We start from the raw sequence: 22316 nt of genomic DNA on the forward strand, positions 1-22316 counted from the left end.
AACAGCTGTATACAGATAAGTAAATTGTGTGAAAAATACTTAGTTTTTTTACATGCGAAACATGAACACATGTTATATTGCACAGTGTAAGCACAATCAAAGCTGAAAAAAAAAAACATGAAGAACGGGACCTTTAAATATAGTACATAGTATGCGATTTCGGACGCAGCCTGGGACTCATCTCTTCACCACACCGGAAGTGCTAAAATGCTAATTCACTTCCACGTTTTGGCCAACAAAGTGACGTCATAACTTTAGCACTCTATGAAAATTTTCGATTCTGATAATTTGATGCAAAACTTCTGTAATTTCTATCTTTCTATACTGTATAATGGTAAAGGATACACTCTTCCACGTGGGTCATCATCTCTAATTAAAAGTGCCCCCTGGTGGTCGTGTGTATGCATGGAACACGTCACATTATCACAAAGCGTTTAATCGTGATTGCTCACCATCCCATACCAATTAAGTGGAATATTAACATGAACATTGATTTTCTTCAAAGAAATTGGAAGTAGGCTAAACATGAGAATCCATCATTTCTATGTGGCTGACGTGGACACTTTTGGATTTTCTTCAAAGAAATTGGAAGTAAACATGAGAATCCATCATTTCTATGTGGCTGACGTGGACACTTTTGGATCAAAGTCTTGACCCGAGAGATCGCGCGAGTGAACAGGTAGGCTAAGTAACTTCCTGTTTTTATTTAGCGTGTTTGATTATTTATAAATACAATTTGTGAAAATAACGTAAGCCTACAACTGGGACTGGAACATCATGGTGACAAAACAACAAAAAATATCGAAGGCTAAAACCTTGTAATGATAGTTTCAGTTTGTAAATAGTTTTTGACAACATGCACTAAATTGAAATTTGCTAACAACAGGGCCGATGGTATCATGCGTGGCGTTTCCAAAAGAAATCGTTTCGTTTTATATTTGCCATTTTGAATTAAAATGTTTAAAATGCGATGGGGGATTGTTGTATATTTGATTAAATTCATGAAACAAGTTTAAAATGTTAATGTTTAAAACGCACTGTGGTATAGTGAATTTGTTTTAAGAATAACTTATGTATCTTATACCTGGTTTAGTTAAGGAATTAAGTAATACATTTAAATTATAATCTGTTGCAGACAAATGTGGGGATATATTAAAGTTTGAGAAACCATTGAGTTACAGAAAGCAAAAAAGAGTTTCCCTGGTCTCTCTACGGTCAAATCCGTATCAACCATTTATGGCCTTTATAGTAATACTTTTTAATCGATGCTTTAATAGTTAGAGATGATAAATGTACTATATTATATTATAAATAAAAGATGATATAGCAGCTGCATGTTTTGACTAATTTTAGCTTGTTTATCGAGGATGCAGGACAACCATCTAGTAATGCATTTACATCAATCCAGTAATGCATTTCAGTTCACTCTTCCTCTCTTCTTCTCCTTGTTTTCCATGTCCTCTTCTGCTTAAAAGAGGTTTAGGTAGGAATATGAAGTAGCATTTCTCAGAGTGTGATAGTATGTACGAGTGGAGAGGAGCCAAAGGAATAAATCGTTTTCCATTGTCCTCTTCTGATTGGCCTTTAGAAAAACTCAGCTCCATCTTTATGAAATGTACCTTTATTGTTATTATTATTTTTTGTAATTGTTCAGTTATTTCAATATATTTGTGGATTTCAATATCACAAGATATAATTCCTGTTTGCTTATAAATAATTTATGCATAATAATTTATGTTCATACATAGATATTTTCATATACTGACATTTTTCAGGTAGCCTATACTGAGTTATTGGTGTCCTCAATAATGATTTGTGTGTTGTTATTGTTTTTGGTGCTTCTTTGCAATTCTGGTCGTGTTTACCTGCATCTTTCACATTAAAGGCTACATTTTTTTGAGGCATTTTCCAACACCTCTTAAAAATGTTCAATATTTTCACCATGATGCAATTTTACCATTCAAAGCAGCATATCGCTGAAAGAAATTAACAACTGCTCAGGTCCCCAGGCCACATCTTTCCTCATCTGAGCGACCACTTGATTTTAGACTTTGAGTACATTAGATTTGCCCATAAATTCCTGACATTGATTATATTTTCATTAGATTGAATCAGATTAAGAAATGCCCAAGAGCTACAGTTTTCTCTGGATATGAAGAGGTATTATAGATTTTATTATAGAAAAAAGCTCTCAGTTTTTTTTGTGCTTTACTTTTCCCCCAGAAATATATGTTTTTAATGAATTTAAATGGATAACTATACATTTACATTTGTTCATTATTTTAAATGTTAATAGTAGTAAACAATACATTTAAAAACATTGAAAAAATAATGTAAATAATTAATATATTTCAATTAACAGTATTTCATTTAATTTTACATTTGATCATATTTTCACCCTTTTTTATTTTATTTTTATAGGAGCTTCAACTCGATTTAAAAAAAAGTAAATTGAATATAATTAAAGTTGAAGTGATTTAAAGGACTAGTTTTCTTAAAAATTGAAGTTGTCTTCATTTACTCACCCTCAAGTTATTTCAAACCCGTATAATTTTTTTCTTCTGAAATTCACTAAAGAAGATATTTTGAAGAATGTCAGTAACCAGACAGGTGATGGTCCCCATTGACTTCCATTGTAGTGTAAAAAAAAATACCATGGAAGTCAAAAGGGTCCATCAGCTGTTTGGTTACCGACATCCTTGATCGCAGTGCCACTCTGCCGCTCGTGTGCATGTCTGCAGTTTGATCAGTGTGTGTCTGAAACATTGTGGGCATTCACAGGTCTTACAAATGTGAGATTTGTAACTCTTTGTGTGTGTTTAAACCCATGTGAAATATCAGCCTGTTGTTAAACACATGAATGTGTGTTTGCGTGTCTGGTTGCTTTAATTGAATCTGGCCCTTGGGAGGCATGCTGTCTCAGCTGTGGGGTTGTGATCTCATCTCAGAGTGTGACTGGGTGAGTACGCTGGCAGTCACACGCAGTCAAGTCAATATCACAGATAAATATTGCAAAGGCCTGTTCTCCGGGCTATGAATAATGAATGCGACCATTTTGGCTCTAAACTTGCCTGTTGTCTCGCCAGGCGTGCGTGAGCACATCTCTGCGTTTCCGCCCGTCTTGCTCTCGCTCCCTCCGTGTCTCTCTCCATCTGTGGAGGAGTACTCTCATAAACTTCTCATTATAAACTGACCTGCTCGAAAGGGATCAGAGAGATTCATAACTCTTCTGTGAGTGTGTGTGCATGTGATTTATTGCTCGATCTCAGCAGAAAGTGACCTGGGATGGGTTCAGGAGTGTGTGGATCCTCTGCAGGGCTACAGACGAGATGAGTGAATGATCCAAACCTCTTCTGTATTAGTTTATTTAGGGTTCCAAGCAGCACGAGTGCATGATGCCCATCTGTCTTCAGGATAAAGGCCAGTCATGTAATGATCTTTTCACTCTTGAGACTGATCTTGTTTCATATTTCACTCTGTTTATTGTTTACTTTTACTTGGTTTATGGATTAATTACTCCAGGTTTCACGACTTGCATTTGTGAACCCTGGGTTATTAATACTCTTGTTTGCATACTGTATTTGGCAGGTCTCTCTAGGCCGTGGCTAGCTGGTGCCTGCTTACATCACGGCACCACAACTTTCAATAGGAAAATTCAACTGCAGTAGCCACTGTTGAACCTGAAGAGGGCAGCACTCAGACGTTTTCACACCATGTATTGTAGAATTAAAACACTTTAAACCCAAATGTCCAAATTCAATGAACTGCAATAAAGCCACAGTCCATTTACATCCATTACAACACCATTCAACCCGAAAGAAGTCGTATAACCATTTCAATAACTCTGAAGCTGTTAAATTAAGCTAAAATAACTGCATAGTGTCCCTTTAACCAGTTTGCCACACCAACCCCATGCCATGCATACGAATCGAAATAACATGCTTCAGATATCTCTGCATTGTTTTTTAATGTAAGACTTATGGATAACAACTGTATTTTTATTCTATTTTTCTAGTTTGCAGATTTGGCCTGTATTTCCCATTATTTATTCCGAATAAACGATACAAGTACCTCATTCAGGAAACTTTTAATTTTATTTATAATTTAGCGCTGATGAAAACTATGGCACCTGTTGTTGATTAGCATTCAGAGAGATTGTTTCTCTCCTCTTTCTGAAATGCAGTGGCATCGATCATAATAGCACCATCACTCTTTTCTAATGAGTTTATTTCTTTTGCCGGGATGAGCAAACACTTTCTGATCGGGGTGATGACATAATGGAATCATTTGAAACTGTATTTGATAAACATTTCATTTAATTCATTTCTGTGCTTGCATGCCGCTTGCGTGATGACAAGCTATAAAGACATCACAATAGACTGGGAGAGTTGGGCTCCCTTGCGCTGAAGCATTTGCCGAGGTACTGTTGTTGTGGCAACCGGCTCTCTGTGCCCTTGAACGGAGGATAACTCTGGCCTAGCGGGGCAGGGTTAGTGTGCTGTGATTGACAGTGTGCTGCTAGAAAGCTGTTGTGCGTGGGTTAGAAATAAGCCTCTCCACTGGGTGGCTTAAAGGGTCTTGCATGGGCTACAGAGCCAAAACTCTGTGCCTTTACATAGAAAATAGATTGTTGCCGCGGGAGGAATGAGGAACAACCAAAAGATGAGTTAGTGACATGGACATCTGCTTGACAGAATCAGAAAAGAGTGGAGTCAAGAAAGGAAAATGCAACATGGGATGGACAGATGGGACAGAAGTTTTGTCTCAGGGGACTGGGGTGATTTATCGGAGTAACAAACTGTTTTTAGTTACAACCATGGGTTAAATAAGGACTTTGGAGTTAACATCTGTTGGTGATTCTGGCATTCGACCTGTAACATATGACATGGCCTCCCTTCCATCCCCAAAAAGGATAATTATACAGTGTTGGGGAGTTATTTTTTTGATAATAATTCATTGCATTATTTCTATTTGATCTGTTGTATAAAATCAGTAACACATTTGTACAAGAGCTATTCGGAAACAGCACTTGTGTGATATTGCTTAAAGGAGAACTCAGGCACAAAATCAACCTTTGGTCTAATAAAACATTGGTACCTAGTCAACCGTTCTCTGAGGTTTGTTTTCACGATAATCGAATGTAAAGTTCGTAAACGAATCAAGATGGAGAATGTGAGTGAGTGCTGTGTGATCAGGCGCTGCTGTTCTCTTCTCTGGTGCTGGTGTTCTCAGAATCAAAATAAAAGTCCCGCTTTCAAAACATCGGCCATTCAGAAAAACTAATCGGCCAGTGCGGATATTTAAAAAAATGGCGGCCATGGCGATATATCGGCCGACCACTAGTTGTTTCCTGTGTGGCTTTTCTTTTACTGCCCTAGTAGTGAGGGGCGGTGAGCTTGTCAGGTATATTTTGTGTTTAGTGTGTGTGTGTATTTGTACACTGCTGCACAGAGCACCTGTATAAAAGCACGTGTCTCTTGAGTGTGATTTAATTATATATATATATATATATTTTTTTCATTCAAGGCCATGTATATGATTGTCACAAGCATCTGTAGTTGCCAGAGATGTATAAAGTACTAGAAACTCGGACTTGAGTATAAGTACAAGTGCTCTATCAAAAAAAGTGATTTAAGTAGAAGTTGAAGTGCTCTATAAATACACACACATGCTTGTATACATTTAAGAAATATTTTCATGTTGTATATAGATTTATTTATAATTTATATTATATATAAATATTTTATATATAAATAATATTTTTCTTAAACATGCATGTGTGTGTATTTGTGTGTATATATATTGTTACGTCCCACGTGTATTTTTTTGTTTGTGTTTCTGTTCTGTCTCCATTCATTGATTTCAGGTGGTGACCGAACATTGGCTGTTTGCGGGTACATGACGTGATTGTGGGTGGCGTCACCATCTGCGCAACCAATCTATTCCTCTGCTGTGGCTTTAAAAGGCCCATTAATAAATATGAAGTCAGATTCTCGCCAGATCTCACCCAACTTGCGCGTTCTGAGCACATTGTCGAAAAGTTATCACGATTTACGCTTTGTCTTTATGATTGATGATTGAGTAAATGCTTTTGCCTGACCTGAGTTTTGATAAGACATTGAGAGATGCCTAGCCGATCTGGTTACATCTTAAGCATTGAGCTCTCTGTTGCGAAATCATAGAACGGGAGGTAGGAATCATTGTGTGTTAGTTATGCGTGGAGTGTTCGCCATTATTGTATTTTTGTTTTTATTTAGTGTAGTTTAATTAAGGCGGCGTTATTCCGCTGAAGAATTCGGGTTTCTTTCTACATTTTCCTTTTGTGGCAGTTTTAGCGGGTATTGGTAAAATTAGATATCAGTTATGTTTTGCTTATTTCATTAATTTGGCGACACTCTTGTTTTTCCTAATTTCTTTTCTCTCTCGTGTATTTTTTTTTTTTTGTTATCTAATTTAAGTGAACATGTTTAATTCATTCATTCAGGAGAATAAATGTTTTCCTTAACGTTTAAATGATGTTTTCTGGTTGTCTTTCCTGCATCCACACACAGCAACAGTGTCTCACATAGATGTTATGTAATCATCCCCTTTTACATCTTTAAACACGTGCACCCACACCACATATATTAAGTAAAAACAAACTTTTATTTTGGATGCAATTAATCGTTTGACAGCCCTACCCTTCAAGCACCACACTTAAGTAGAAGTAGGCCTACTAAAGTATTCAACATTTTTTGTACTTAAGTATTGCAAGTAGTTCATTTAAAAATTCACTACTTAAGTACTAAAAGTATAAGTACAAGTATTGTGTCATATAATTATTAAAGAAAGCAGTCAAAAGTTTGAACTAGCAATCAAATAAGGCACTTTGGCGGCCGCCAACAATATGTCATTGCAGGACAACCCCTGCATTATTTGTCAAAGTGTGTGTCAATCAATACCATTCCCTTATAAAACTGGCATGTGATTTAGGCAGCATGAAAGCCAACTTGCAATGAATGATTTGTAAACTTTTTATAATTGTAACGAGTAATTAGCAGAACATTAAAAAAATATCGAAGTAAAAGTATTAAATTCATCGAAAATATCTACTGAAGTAAAAGTAGAAGTATGAGAAAAAACAATACCCTAGTAGAGTACAGATATAGCATTTTAGTACTCAAGTACAGTAAGTAGTTCTACTTCGTTACTATACATCTCTGGCAGTTGCATAACGTCCAACTGCCAACAGTTACATCTCTAACAGTGGAGTGAATGTGAGAAAAGAAAATTGGAAAAGAGATGATGAGAGTGAGCAAACAGGTTATCATGGACTAGTTTGCACATTGAGTATTTGTGTTGGAACAAAATTAAATTGAAATCTTTATTTAAATGTATGCAAATTTGCATAAGATGGTCTTTGTATTTAAATGTTTAATGGAAAACAAGTAAACAATACTGATTTGAGAAGAAGTGAACTAAGTGAGTTTGTTTCCATTTTCCTATGGTCAAATGCAAGACTGAGGTGCATTTTTGGTAGGGATGCACGATATGTTGGCCTCCATATCAGAATCGGAGATATACAGTGGGGCGAACAAGTATTTGATATACACTCCAGATTTTGCAGGTTTACCCACTTACAAAGCATACAAGTCTGTCATTTTTATCATAGGTACTCTTCTACTGTGAGTGATGGAATCTTAAACAAAAATCCAGAAAATCACATAGTTTGATTTTTAAGTAATTCATTTGAATTTTATTGCATGACATGACGTATTTGATCACCTACCAACCAGTAAGAATTCCAGCTCTCACAAACCTGTTAGTTTCTCTTTTAAGAAGCCCTACTGGTCTCCACTCATTATCTGTATTATCTGCACCTGTTTGAACTCGTTACCTGTATAAAAGACACCTGTCCACATACTCAATCAAACAGACTCCAACCTCTCCACAATGGCCTAGACCAGAGAGCTTGCACAAGCCTGGGATGGGCCACAGGACAACAGGCAAGCAGCTTGGTGAGAAGGCAACAGCAGTTTGTGCAATCATTAGAAAATGGAAGAAGTTCAAGATGGTGGCCAATCTCCCTCTGGCTGGGGCTCCATGCAAGATCTCACCTTGTGGGGTCTCAATGATCATAAGGAAGGTGAGGGATCAGCCCAGAACTACATGGCAGGACCTGAAGAGAGCTGCGACCACAGTCTCAAAGAAAACCCTTAGTAACACACTATGCCCTCATGGATTAAAATCCTGCAGCGCACGCAAGGTCCTCCTGCTCAAGCCAGCGTATGTCCAGGTCCATCTGAAGTTTGCCAATGAACATCTGAGGAGGTGGAGGTGGAAACATCATTCTTTGGGGATACTTTTCTGCAAAGGGGACAGGACGACTGCACCGTATTGAGGGGAGGATGGATGGGGCCATGTATTGCAAGATCTTGGCCAACAACCTCCTTCCCTCAGTAAGAGCATTGAAGATAGGTCGTGGCTGGGTCTTCCAGAATGACAACGACCCGAAACACACAGCCAGGGCAACTAAGTAGTGGCTCTGTAAGAAGCGTATCAAGGTCCTCGAGGTGCCTATCCAGTCTCTAGACCTGGCTGAACCCAATAGAAAATCTTTGGTGGGAGCTGAAAGTCCATATTGCCCAGCGACAGCTCCGAAACCTGAAGGATCTGGAGAAGATCTGCATGGAGGAGTGGGACAAAATCATGTATGTACAATTTTTAATGTTATCGTTATCACCCCAATTGATATATTAAATCCGATTAATAATGGATGTCCTTCAGCCATGATGGTTTTGAATTGCTTGAAATATGATTGAAATCTCTTCAAAAAAGGAAAATAGGTTAGTTAAGTGCAACACAAGTCTGTTATATAAAAATTATAATGAGAACATCATTATAATTGTGTGCTTGGGACATGGATTTTAATCTTGAGACTTTTGTTTTTGTAATCAGGCTCTCAAAAATGGTATAAAAACTTGGATTTAGATTTATTGGCCAATATATCATTTATCGGCTTTCAAATATAAAGTATTATCGGTTATCGGCCAAAATTTTCATATTGGTGCATCCTTAATTGATGGGTGTGAAAAGTCTGGAGTATCCATCACTCACCCATCCAGAGTGAAATGAACTGCATTTGAGTTCATCTTAGTGAACCAGATTTCCCCTCCAAATGTGCATAAACAAACTGTGTCACATAGGAATATATGGCCGCCCATGTTCTTATTCTGCAAAACATTTAAATGTTGTAGCTTGTGATCTTTTAGAAACTGTTTTCATTTCAGGCCAAGAGGGAATAGGAGATAAATAGCACAGCAGCAGCAGTTCAGGGACAGAGATGAGCCAAGAGGCGAAATGAACAGATAAAGGATGAAGTTTGCCGCTCAGGATCAGGCTGCATGTCTGCAGGCGGCGTCGCGATGAAAGTGAGAGTGACAGTTTGGTCAGAAACAGTTTAGCTATCCTTAAATATGGCCGCCCACAGGGAGAAAATCTTGCGTTTCAGGTCGAAGGAGCACATCACCGACATATTTGGAATAAATGGGCTTATCAGGGCTTTTTAGAGAGCAGTTTTGTATCAAGTCAGGGAGAGCACTTGTGTTTAAAGAAACATGCAATGCCAGCATGCTGCTTATACCTACTGTCAGGCGGGGAAAAATGTCGAGTAGATGTTTACTATAAGTCAGTGCTCATTGAACGGATCTGAACTCCTCTTGTGTCAGGATGAATCATCTAATACACATGAATATTCCTGTTTCTTTTGAATTGTGTTGTCCTTGAAGATGGTTTGGACCTAAGGAATGGATGGCAGACAGTTCTAAATCAAACCATTTATCTTTAATAGTGAACTCCATTTCAGATCTTTCTGGACAGTAATATCATTTTTAACACTGTTACGGATATGACATTTCTCCGTTACGGACATGACCGCTCTGAATGCTGCACTAAAAAATGCTTTAAAACATCCACTGATTTCTTAAGTGCTTATTTAAACCAACAAATATTGAAATCGTCAATGTCGGTATGGTAAGGCAGTACAAGTAATAAAATATATAGGCAAGTGGTTATGAAATGAATAATTTTGTACCTTTTTTTTGTTGCTTTAAAGGACAACTCCGGCGCAAAATGAACCTTTGGTGGTTACACATTGGTATATAGGCTACGTTCACACTGCAGGCTGAAACGACCTAATTCCGATTTTTTTGCCCCTATGCGACTTGTATCTGATTTTTTCATGACAGTCTGAACGACACAGATCCGATCTTTTCAAATGCGACCCAGGCCACTTGGGTATGTGCTCCAAATCCGATATGTAGCCGATCTTTTGAAATGCGACTTCAATCTGAACGGTCAGGTCACATATATCCGACCCGCACGTCATTGCACGCACCTGTAGCTAGCCAATACACGTTAACTCCAACGCGTTTCTGCACTGTTATGGGCCGCTGCAGACGTGTCTCTTTCCCAGTGTTGTGCCTGAACGCGTTCAATGAACGATAGTGCCTGAACGCGCTCATATTTTGGGCGAACGTGACAGTTCACGTTCACCCAAAATAAACATACTGTATTACTGCCTGATGAACATTACTGTGAACACGTTCATTCTGGTGTCTGTGAACGTGCGCTCTCTACAGTTTAACTTCGTACAGTAGGGTGCCAGATTTCTATAGAGCCTTCCAGGCGAAAACCTGGCTAAAACATGTAAACATGCCTTAAAATGTAGTGAAAAAACACCCAATCTGGCAACACCAGCCACCAGTGTCGCACCGCGGCCGCCGGTGACAAAGCAAGGAGCGCCGAGGACGTGCACTATCAATTAAACGGGTTTTATGACGAGGTCGGTGAGGCTCGGAACAATCTTACATTTATGTGCAAACTTTGCCCGTCGATAAAATAATTGTTGTCTGTGTTTGTATATGGGCTGTGGCAATAATAATAATAAAACAAAAGCTTGCAACATTTGGAAAAAAAGAACTATTCCGCAAACAACAAGTGACGTCGTTGACCGTTGATTACTCTTCTGCGCATGCGGGTCACTTCTGGGTCATTTCACGTTCACACAGGAGATCACAAAAGGTCGCATTTAATTGGAAATGTGAACGGCCTTGCAAAAAAATCGAATTTTTTCAAAAAATCGGAATTGAGCATTAAGCCCTGCAGTGTGAACGTAGCCATAGTCAACCGTTTTCTGAGATTTGTTTTCATAATTATCGAATGTAAAGAGTTTTATCTCTAAAAACTACTAGCGTTTAGCTTATAACGTTAGTATATGGGGGCATAGAGTAATGAAAATAAAAATGAAATGTTCTGGCTCGTTCACATCTCACCAGCGCACTTGGCTCGGCGTTCGTGGTTCGACTGCCCGGGCCTGTTTTCCAAAGATGGCTTCTGCCTTTATTTTCAAAGTGGACTGTCTTTATAAAATATCATCTTATTAAACGGTCTGTCTGCTTTTTAAAGTTCTCAATGCTTCGGTTTGCATGTAGGGACCCTGATTATGCTACTGTATTAGTGTGGGGCTATTTTGAGCCTTGCTAGTGGTATTAACCCTTATGCTGCATTAGGGACATTTTTGGTCTTGCAGTTTAATTTCTTTGACCATTTTGGCTGTTTTAATGCAAATGGTATGAAATTTGGCAAAATTGTGACTTTTTGGATACATGTAAAAAATGTCATCCCATTTTGCAAAATATGTATAACACACACTGTGTAGATCAAATAGTAACACTCAGCACCATAAAGACCAAAAATGGCCCATTGAAACCCATTAAAACGTTGTTTAAGTCTGAGGCTGTCAGTAATACATGAAACATGATTTTTGCACAAACATCCTTTCATTTTGAAGCAAAAGCATTATATTTGCATTATATAGTGTATTCCACCAGATGACGTCACTACATATTTATTCCCTATGGGTGGAAATGCACCTTATTTTAGGCAATAGGCAATGTTTAATAGGTGGCCATTTTTGGTCTCTAACGCGCTAAGTGGGATTTTTTGCAAAGTGGGACTGTGATAATCCAAATCTAAAGTTTTCTCTTTGCATTTAGTTTATTGAAAATAATTGAATTTTTGTGTTTTTTCCTCTTATACAAATCGATGGTTTCGCAAACAAAACTGGTAATTAAAGGGTTAAAATCCTGAAATTGAATACATTTTTTGGTAGTTATGATGAGGACTGATGCTGGTTAAAAGATTTAACTTGGTAAAAGTGGAAAATAATAATAATATATAATATTTTAGGCAATGTTTAATATGTGGCCATTTTTGGTCCTTAATGCACTCAACGGTGTTAAAAATCTAATGCAGCACAAGGGTTAACTAGCGATTTTTATTTTCATTACTCTATCCCCCATATACTAGTGTTATAATCTAAACAGTTTTTAGAGATAAAACTCTTTACATTCGATTATCATGAAAACAAATCTCAGAGAACAGTTGAATATGTACCAATGTGTAATTAGACCAAAGGTTCATTTTGCGCCGGAGTTCTCCTTTATTTTTTGTTTTGTGTGAAATGCCAGTGCAGAGAGGACAGGTAATGATGAGAGGAATGAGACCAGGAAATGGCATGAGCTGATTTCAAACTTGTGTTGCTCATGAGCACCGCATCTCACCACTAGGCCAAAGCTCAAACTGCTGTAGCGCTTTACCACAAATGTGTGTAATGAAGTCTGTGCTTATGCATTTTGATTTGCATGTGTTGTGTACCTTACCGGCGGCGTGTTAATTTAATCTGCCGGTGCACTGTGGGAAATGGCCTGTTGTTAAGGGGGGTCTCTGTGGTGACGGCTCTGTTGCTATAGTGGCAGTGGTTTAATGGTGTGGAGTACATTAGCACTGACTGATCTGTAAATATGTCTGCTTTCTGCTGCCTCAGCACCCCCTGACATCCACATGGATCAAACTGCTGCAATGCTTCACTATGCACTCAATCACTCCCTCTCTCTCCGTCACCCGCTCCACTTCCGCAATTCACAAACCCATTCTTTTCTTTAGCTTTGTGTGAAAAGATCCTTACATCATCGAGTTACGAAATATAAGGCGAACACAGATGTTGTCGTCCTCAGGGATGCACTACTGCGCCATTCACCTTGGTGAGAGCCTATTTAGCAGTAGCCATGTGGATTTTTTTTACCCCCTGTTAATTCTTTTCAAATGATGAATGAGACTGGGTTGAATGCCCTCTGAGAGCATTTGATTCAGTGGTGACATTTTCAGGGGCATGAATGTGCAGAAACATGAAGAACCGTGTGGCTTCTCTCTCCTTTTCTCTCCACTTTTAGTGGATTTGCTTATGAGAATAAGCTTGTTGCTTGTGTGTGTGAAATTTGGCCTTGCTCTGGGTACAAGGCATGAAAGAATAACAAGTTGATGTTATGTAACTGCTTTTCTTTGGAGTTTATGAACCTGGTAAATGCTGATTTTATTATGTTGGCTAAAGTAGACATTAGTTTCATTTAGATAATAGCCTTCACAGTGTGCAATTCACTCGGTGGATAATGCGCAGCAGCAGGGGGAGCAGCCATGGTGTTCTGCAGATCTTGATTGTGGGTATTATTAAAAAGAGCAGTTATTACCCCACAGATAAGGCTCTTAATTACATTATACCTCATTATTCTGTTAGTTTTGATCACACATTGTGTTCGGATGTTCATATGACAATCATTTTAGAATGTTAGTGTGCGACAAGACCATCAGATCTCTTTAGCTATGTTTAAAAATCTGAAAAAGGGTGGATTTGGTTGCAAGGGTTGAGCCAAGTTCATGATAAGGTGGTCCAGGTCTACCCAGGCACCCATGTGGAGCCAGGCTTGATCCTGTAATGTTTAGAATTTTTTAAAATTGCATCTTATTGAGTGGATTTTTTTTTAAAATACCAATAATTAATTATTATATTACATAGTTATTTTCATGTTTGTCTATACTATATTTTCATATACTGTAACATTCAAAAGTGTGGGTTTGGTAAGATTTTTAAATGTTTTTGAAAGACGTCTCTCACCAAGGCTGTATTGATTTGATCAAATACACAGTAAAAACAGAAGTATTATTAGAATTTAAAATAACTGTTTTCGATTAATATTTAATATATTTTAAAGATAATTTATTCCTGTGATGTTGCAGTATTTTCAGCATCATTACTCCAATCTTCAGTGCCACGTGATCCTTCAGAAATCTTTAGAATATGCTGATTTGGTGCTTAAGAAACATTTATTATTTTGAAAATGGTTGTGCTGCTTAATATATTTTTTTTGTGGAAATTGAATTTTTTTGTAATGGAAAAAATAACGAAAAAAAACCATAACATTTTAAATTTTTATTGACTTTTGACCAATTTAACGCTTCTTTGATGAATAAAAGTATTAAATTCTTTAAAAATAATTCAGTAGTGACAACATATATCCAATATTGACCAAAAATAACTTTAACTGATATGGTACAGATATTTTGTGCTTGTACATTTTTGGTTCTGTCTAAAGCAAACTTAAATGTGTTGTACATCATTAATATGATGTTTAGGGATAGGGATGTGCCTGAAGCCGAATACCTTATTTGGAAAAGCACGGATAATGGCTTTAAAACAAATAACAAATTCGGAAAAAAAAAAAAAAACATTCAGCAGACCCATTCACTCCTCATGTTAGCAGATAACAGGTGAGCCAAGGGATAGCATAGCACAATATTATACATCTAAAATAAAAGTGAGCATTCAAGCATTGTTTGAAATATTGGTCAAGTGATTTGCTGTTTAGCTCTCTGCCTTGACTTTCCGGCTGCTGGAAAGTATCAGTTTCATCCTCCCTGTATCTCCGACATGTTTGGCTAAGTTTTGAAGTGACTTCAATGGTCCTCTATGGTTGTTTATTTAATTATAGAGGAATTCCTCTTTAGGACCTGAATATTTAGGCCTTCATAGAGCATGTCTCAATGGCATTTAAGCAGGAGCAATTCCCCTTGAGAGTGTGCGTCCAATGTTTGTTCTGTGTGAGTGGGGTGAATGGGAGCAGAGAGTGGGAGTGTGTTGAAAAGGTTAAGATTTGATGTGATAAGAATCCCCCCTCCCAGCCCCCAGTCAGCTCACTGCACCGAGCTGTTATGGTAATTAACAGATAACCTTTAATGAGGTGTCAACCTCGTTAGGCCCTTAACGAGGCAAATGTCACCCCGCTGTGGCATTCTAACAAGTAGGGGGACATCGGAGGGACATGTGGACAGAAGATGATGTCACTCGGGGTGACAGTGGTGTTGACCGAACTGTTATTGTCTAAATGTCATCTGACCACAGTGATGGAAATATACGGGTCTTGAATCAGAACTGTGGATCATAAATGCATGAGTGGCTTGTGATTTCCAATCAGGGATGCATTCACAAGGAATTTGTTGCTCGGCATGTGTTGAAGCTTTAAAAGCTCTTACATAGAGCGCAACAGTGCCCTCCCTTTTCAGCAGTTTTGGTTCCTTGAGATTTTAATTTAATTAATTTTTAATAATTTGTATATAATTTTTAAATAATCAATAATTTTTCCCATAGGGATTTAAAAAAAGTATTTGTTAAAGTTGCCATGTTCCAAAAAGCTAGGTGAATCACAACACTACAAACTTTGAAAATACGGCTTAAGTGAGTCAAAGAACTACAATCCCATGAATCATTGCATACAAGTCAGGGATCATTGCGTCATTCGCTGTGCTGGGGTGCGTTTCCTGTACAACGACGTAGTTCGCTGCTTCACTACCATAGTATGATGTATCGTTGGAGAAATCAACTAGCTAGTCACGACTGTTTTCCGAAACCCACTTTTGCAAAGTATCGTTCAATCAGGTTGATTTCACACGTGGTGGAATAATAACTACTTTTAATGAAACTGTTTGAGATCCAATTACCGCTAGATTTTTTAATATAAATTACAAATATGTAATCTGAGGACTATTTCTAATTGTTTTATTAGACTATTATTTTTACTATTTTTATTTATTACCAGACCCAATATTTGGCTTGTTCTTACATAGTAGAGCGAGTTCCCACATGTGCACTCTTCAATCACGGTACTTTAAATCTTTTGACAAACTAAAAGATGTCAATTCAATTTGTATGTATTCTGAATAAAAGGCGCCGGTTGTACTGAATGTCAGCTTGCTTATTTTGCTCAAGGTAAGGATTTATTAACTCCAAATGTCATGCAATATAGAAACGATGCCTCTAACCACAGGTCGAGAGCTGTCGTTCAAACCACAAAAGTTTGCGATGCTGTTTGCGAATGCTCGTTGGAACGATGGTTTCGGGAAACACCGACTCGTTGAACTATGCTGATAACTACGGAACTTGCGACCATAGTTGGCTAACGTTGCTTTCGGGAAATGCACCCCTGCATGGGAGTGGGTGGAGCTAATGAGCTATTTTGTTGATTGTTGCTAATTTTCAGTACAGAATCATGGGTAATGTAGTTTTTTGCCTGGAATTCCACCGTTAAACCCGATTATTTTAAAAATAATCTATAATATGGCCGGACGCTTTCAGCAGAAGCAAATAGCATGGATTAACAACCTCATAGCTCACAGTAGGTCTGTCTTTAAAGCTTTATATAAGTTATTGTTCAAAATCAATGATTCCCTATGGAGTTTTACCTTCGAAATCCGACTGTTGCGCTCTATTGCTGCTTATCTTTCTTATCAGCAGTGTGAGCTCTCTATAAGACTTGTTTTGAGACTGAAGTAGGTTATGTTTTTAAATTGCGTGGCCCAAGGTTGAGCTGAGATTAGAATTATTCATGAATGTCAGTTTCAGGTTACTTCAAGACTTGGTACTGAATAACAAAAAAAAAAATGTTTTTAATTGTTTTTGAAAGAAGTCTTCTTAAGAAACATTTCATATTATCATCAATGTTGAATTCAGTTGTGCTACTTAATATATATATTTTTCATCATTCATTGACAAATAGAAAGTTTAGAAAAAACAGCATTTATTTAAAATATACATATTTTAGTAGTATTAGTCTTAACTGTCACTTTTGAAGAATTTTATGCATCCTTGCTGAATTAAAGTAAAAAAAAAAAAACTCAAACTTTTTAAGTTTTACAGCCTCAAAAGTAAGTTTCCCCAGTAAATAAATACAAAAAATAATAAACATGTAATTCATATTACTTGTAACACTTTACCCATAACTTAAGATTACTTATGCGCTTTCAATTTTTGTATTATCAGAAAGATAAATTAGCTTATTATATCATCATGTGGTTTATTCTGTACTCTAAGCCTCTACGTATATCATAGGTAGTGACTAAACTGGTCACACTTGAATTTATTTTTTAAAAATTTTATTTTACTTTAGTTTTATTTATTTAATTATTTCCCCCTTTTTTAACTACTTCAATACAAACTATAGCCAATTGTGACATCCTGTTGCCATATCCATTGCTTAGCCTGCAATAATTTCACATCCTCAAGATCTAGTATGACCACTCTGGAATACATATCAATGTTGTGTATATATGTGTGTGAGAGTGAGTTTATTAGCCTGCAGCATTTGAGCACAAACACAAGGCCCTTCTGAATCTTCCCTGAAGTCTCTGGAGGGTTCACAGCGAGAGGCAGTCTAGCTCAAACCCGGCTTCAGCCGATGTCCTTGCCCCTAGAGCTCGGCAACATAAAGAGCTGGATGAGGCTCAGTGTCTGCACTCAAAGATGCCCCACAGAGGAGTCCATGCCAGACAGACAATAAACTACAGCCTCCAGCTCTGCCTTTCTGTCTTTTGCTGTGTCTGTCTGGAGCACGTCGACATTGCCACAGGGGTGCCTGCGTGGGTTCTTGATGTTGAGGTGATTGAGCCTCTCTCTCCCGCTGTGCACTCGGCCTGCTCGGCAGCTCAGCAGACAGGTGCCAATTTAGATCGAGGGAGGGCATTCAGGTGAGCAGAGAAGTATGGGACCGCTGTAGGGCTGGACAGAGAAAGAGCAAGTAGAACCAAACAAAGGGAGAGAAAAGGATTATGTTGTATGTTTGTGTAGCGTTAGTATTATGTTGTATGTTTGTGTAGCGTTTGTATGCTAAAAAGCTACTTTAGTCTCATGAAGTAATTTTTATTTTCTTTCTCAAAATGTTCTGTCGTTTAAATATTTTACATATTTTAATTTACAGTCGAACCAAAATTTATTCACCAACATTTATCACAGTTTATTCCCTATGGTTTAGACAATGGTAATAACATGGCAAGAATTTAGTTATCTAATCGATTGATGTTATTTGATGAGTTCATATTTACTGGTAGTCCACTCTATGAAGAATATTTGGGTATAATGTGTCACGGTTTACTTTATTTTGCTGTCCTCACTTGCATAAATGATTTGTAGTTTCCTGCACCCACTTAAAAAATATATAAAAAATTATATCTGGTGTCTCAATAATTTTTGGTTTGACTGTACTAGTGTATTAATGGGTGGTTAACTGCTTTTTTTCTTCGCATGATTGTGTTAATGGGGTGCAATATAACATGTATTAGTGTTTTTTCTTTTTTTAAAAGTCTTATTTTTCCATAAACCTAACCTTTATTGTAAGCCGCGCTCTCCTCTGTCATCGAACGAGCGGTTGACTTCCTGATTCTATGAAACCACTCCCCCAGATACAGGCAGTGGGCTCAGATTGGTTAGATTGGGCCGGTGTGTTGTGATTGGCTAAACTGTGTTGTGCACGTTGTCCGGATACTTCACGCCCATTACCTTTACGGGCGAAAGTTGCATATGTGTTCCTGTCAAATGTAAATAATGGTGTCGATACTGCAGTATCAGTATGAGCAAGAATCAGACCCAGAAAGCGGCGATGAAGAGAGACAAGCAGAACCTCACCGCACACAGCTCTTACTAAACGTTTTTGCCTATATATATTTTTTTTTAACTTTATACATGTTTGTTTTGCACAATAGCATCGAACTGACTGGCTACTATATACACAAACAGCGTTGGCATTGGTTTACGTTCTTGATCAAATCGAAAAATAACATCATAAAGTATACATGAAAAATTCATGTACAACATTAGCACATATACAAATTCAGGTCCAAAATATTTGTACGCGTTTGTTGGAGACACAAAATAGCACTAGTAGCCTAGTGGCTATAAAGCCAGCGCTGGCATTTGATAAAAATAAAACATTACGTCTGAAATTATACATGCATACATTTAAAAATTATTTAGCCTACTTACAGGTTGTGGCCCAACAACTGCTGCCTGTGGTTTTAAAGTTGGAACTGCTTCATGTTTTAGTAACAGTTTCTTGTTGAATCCGGCATTGAACTCGTGGAGATTCTGGAAGCTGTCTTCCGTAAATCCGCAGCACAGAGAGTTAAATTACGATTGTCATTTTCAGGAACATAATCAAAAATAAATTGTATCCATTGTTGACGAACTACAACGTCCGTGGGAAGCCCCAACACAGAAGACCTGACAGCTGGATGAACATAACAAACTTTCGATGAGCTGCAGAAATATGCGCATGCCCTTTTTTGCATATTCCGGAGGGAGGGTTGATGCAAATGTGTGGGTTAGTGACGTTTAAAACCCGTTATAGTCCCATTCGAATCATTTTTGAAGGCGTTAAACTTCCTGATTTTTAAAAGACGATATCTCTGCTTACACTAAACTTTAAGCGCTGCAACTTTGCAGATACTGTTCACGCACCAACAGCAACATTACACACTATTTAAAATAAAAAAAAAGTGAAATCGCAATCAACCACCCCTTTAATAATAGATCTGTCAATTCTTCTGTTTCTTGACAATTTTAAAAACAACTGCTTATGCATGGAAAACATGCCATTTTTGACCGTCCATTGTGGACTTTAATGGTATGAAATGCAGACATGAACATACACTTTGAAAATTTGGCCAGATGTGTCACATTTTGCAAGCCACTTTACCATTATTTGGGATGCTCTGATCCTGATCTCATTTGTTTCCAACCTACATACGTCTGTGTGATTGTTTTCATCATACAGCCGACTAATGATGAAATCAAAGGTGCCTTGTGGCAGCCTCATGCTGATGTCATTGCTGACATACACAGTCCCCCTGCCGGCTCAGAAATGCTTTATGACTAATAGATACGTAAACAGAACAGACGATCTACGCACCAACTCTCCTCTTCTTTCATCTCTCTTTCCGCTCAGGTCCTGAAGGGACGGTATCAGGTTCATCTGTGTTCCTGCGGTTAAACAAGAGGGAGCCGAAATGCTGAAATCCCTCTTTTGATGTCGACTGCAAACTGAGGGGAGGAATAAATGTCTGCTTATTACACATATTGTTGTATGAGCTGTACAAACCTAAGGATTTAAAATGAGCGTCTTCATTTCTACTTTTTGTTGGACGTATGTATATAAATGCGAGGCTGTGAAAAATAATCACTTAAAGCGACAAGTCAAATTTTTAAACTGATGTACACAAGCGCATCTCACATTTTCACTCTCGTTATTTCGCCGCCATCGATCGGGCCTTATAAACACTGTTACCGCGAAGCATACTCTGGACAGAGGTGCTCTGTCTTCCTCACACACCAACACACTCGCGCATGGACGCTGTAATTGAGTAAATCTAAAGGGCAGGGCTCTTAGATGTATTGTTCAAGAGGTTAAGAGCTTCCTCGCCGCATGATGTTTTTTTTCCCACGGTGACCTTCAGCCGAGGCTGAGGCCACAGAGTGTGTTGAAACCATATTAACACTGAATAGTGGTTAAAACACTGTAAACGGCTACCTTGTTGTCTCTGTAGATCACGAAGATATTAGCTGAGTTTAATTTCCCCTCTGAAAGAGTAATTAGTGGCTTTCGGCTTAGAAGTGTGTATTAATGCCATGCTTGTGTAAACACTCTTTCTTTGCTTAATTCTTCTGAAACGATTAAAGAGATTGTTATTTTTCTGGTCACACTCGTGGCCTTCCCATCAAACGATTGCGATTGACAGTAACATGGTTACAGTGTGGTACTTGCAATGTAAACTTCTCTGATTGGTGGAGATTGCAGAATCATGGGTAATGTCGTTTTTTTGTTTTGTTAGGAATGATCGATTATTTAAGAAACGAGTTGTAATAATGTGGGCTGATGACTTCAACAGATGAATATACCATCGATAAACAACCTTGTAGCTCACAGCAGTTTTGTGTTTTACGGTTTCTAAGTTATGGTAAAAATCAGTTCCCCTATCCACCTTATTCCTACACCCCATGACGCTTTGCGCAAATTATGGGTGTAACTTCCGTTAAGCTGTAAACAATCAGTGAAAGACTCTCTATACGTTAAAGTGTCACAATGAGATGACATTAATCGACTCACCCTTCAACCATCGAATATTAAAATAAAATGTAAAAGTTTAAAAGAATCAACAGGTATTTTCAGACCAAAAATAGCCCCATATGCGTGAGTATTTGGTTAAATATCACTTTAGTAGGCAAATATCTGTATTGTATAACAAGCCTTAATCAAAAATGTTCATTAACTTCAGCATTACGTGACTATATCAAAGTGATTTCCGTCATTTTGACAGATTATAAATTGCTTTACATGTGAAAACAAACCTGGAAAGGGACATGAGGATTTGAGGAGAATAACGAGAGTGAATTCAGTGAATTATTAATGGGATATCGTAAATTAAATTCGGTAGAACAGACCACAAATGTGCCGTATATATTGTCCTTTTTCGTACTTTTACAGCGGATTGCAAAGGAAAAAATAAAAATCATCATAAGGAAAAGAAAGCAACCACTAAAAAGAGCTCTTGCCATAGATATTATTGTTATAACATGTCACGTTAAAATACCAATAACGTTATTCTCATGATGTCTGAAAATAAATCATGAGCGAAAATTGACGGTTCATCCAGTGAAACTGACGGATCAGCTTTATTTGTAGGGCAACCTTATGATTTGAAATGATTCGTTTTAGCCTTTTTGAATCGAAGTTCCCCAAACCGGAACATAATTAAAAAAGCAGTAAGGTCGTCAGGAATAAGGTGGATAAAGAAATTGAATGGTATTCATTTTAATCTTCCAAAACCCAGCTGTTGCACTCTATATAGTATTTGGCCCAGTGTTTGTTCACAAATCTGCTGTTTGTTACTCATTTGTAAAATTGTTGGTAATGAGCCTAATTTGGTTCATTGTTGAGCTTTTGCATATATGATTATGTATAATCTGGGTAGTGAAGCAAAACCAGATGAGATTAAATCGCTCCCGACTCCCGTTATGATCAATGGCACTTTTCTGCACAGGAAGAGCCCAATGTCTTCATTTGAATGTGTGATGCTGTCTGTGGCCCTGAACACCCTTCAGCTGAAGCTCTGAATCACAG

The 22316-nt window shown here is 37.7% G+C and overlaps 1 protein-coding gene across 1 annotated transcript in view; it reads left to right on the forward strand.

Annotated features, from left to right (window-relative positions):
- Positions 1-534: 534 nt before the first annotated feature.
- The window catches only part of dab1a (DAB adaptor protein 1a), a 454080-nt gene continuing 432298 nt past the window's right edge, over positions 535-22316 (forward strand). Inside the window, exon 1 of the mRNA XM_089118509.1 lies at positions 535-679. The gene's annotated coding sequence lies outside the window, so the exon portion shown is untranslated. The remainder of the gene's footprint in view (positions 680-22316) is intronic.

This window comes from Pimephales promelas, chromosome 13, assembly GCF_988280905.1.
Source record: "Pimephales promelas chromosome 13, fPimPro1.hap1.1, whole genome shotgun sequence".
Lineage (NCBI taxonomy): Eukaryota > Metazoa > Chordata > Actinopteri > Cypriniformes > Leuciscidae > Pimephales > Pimephales promelas.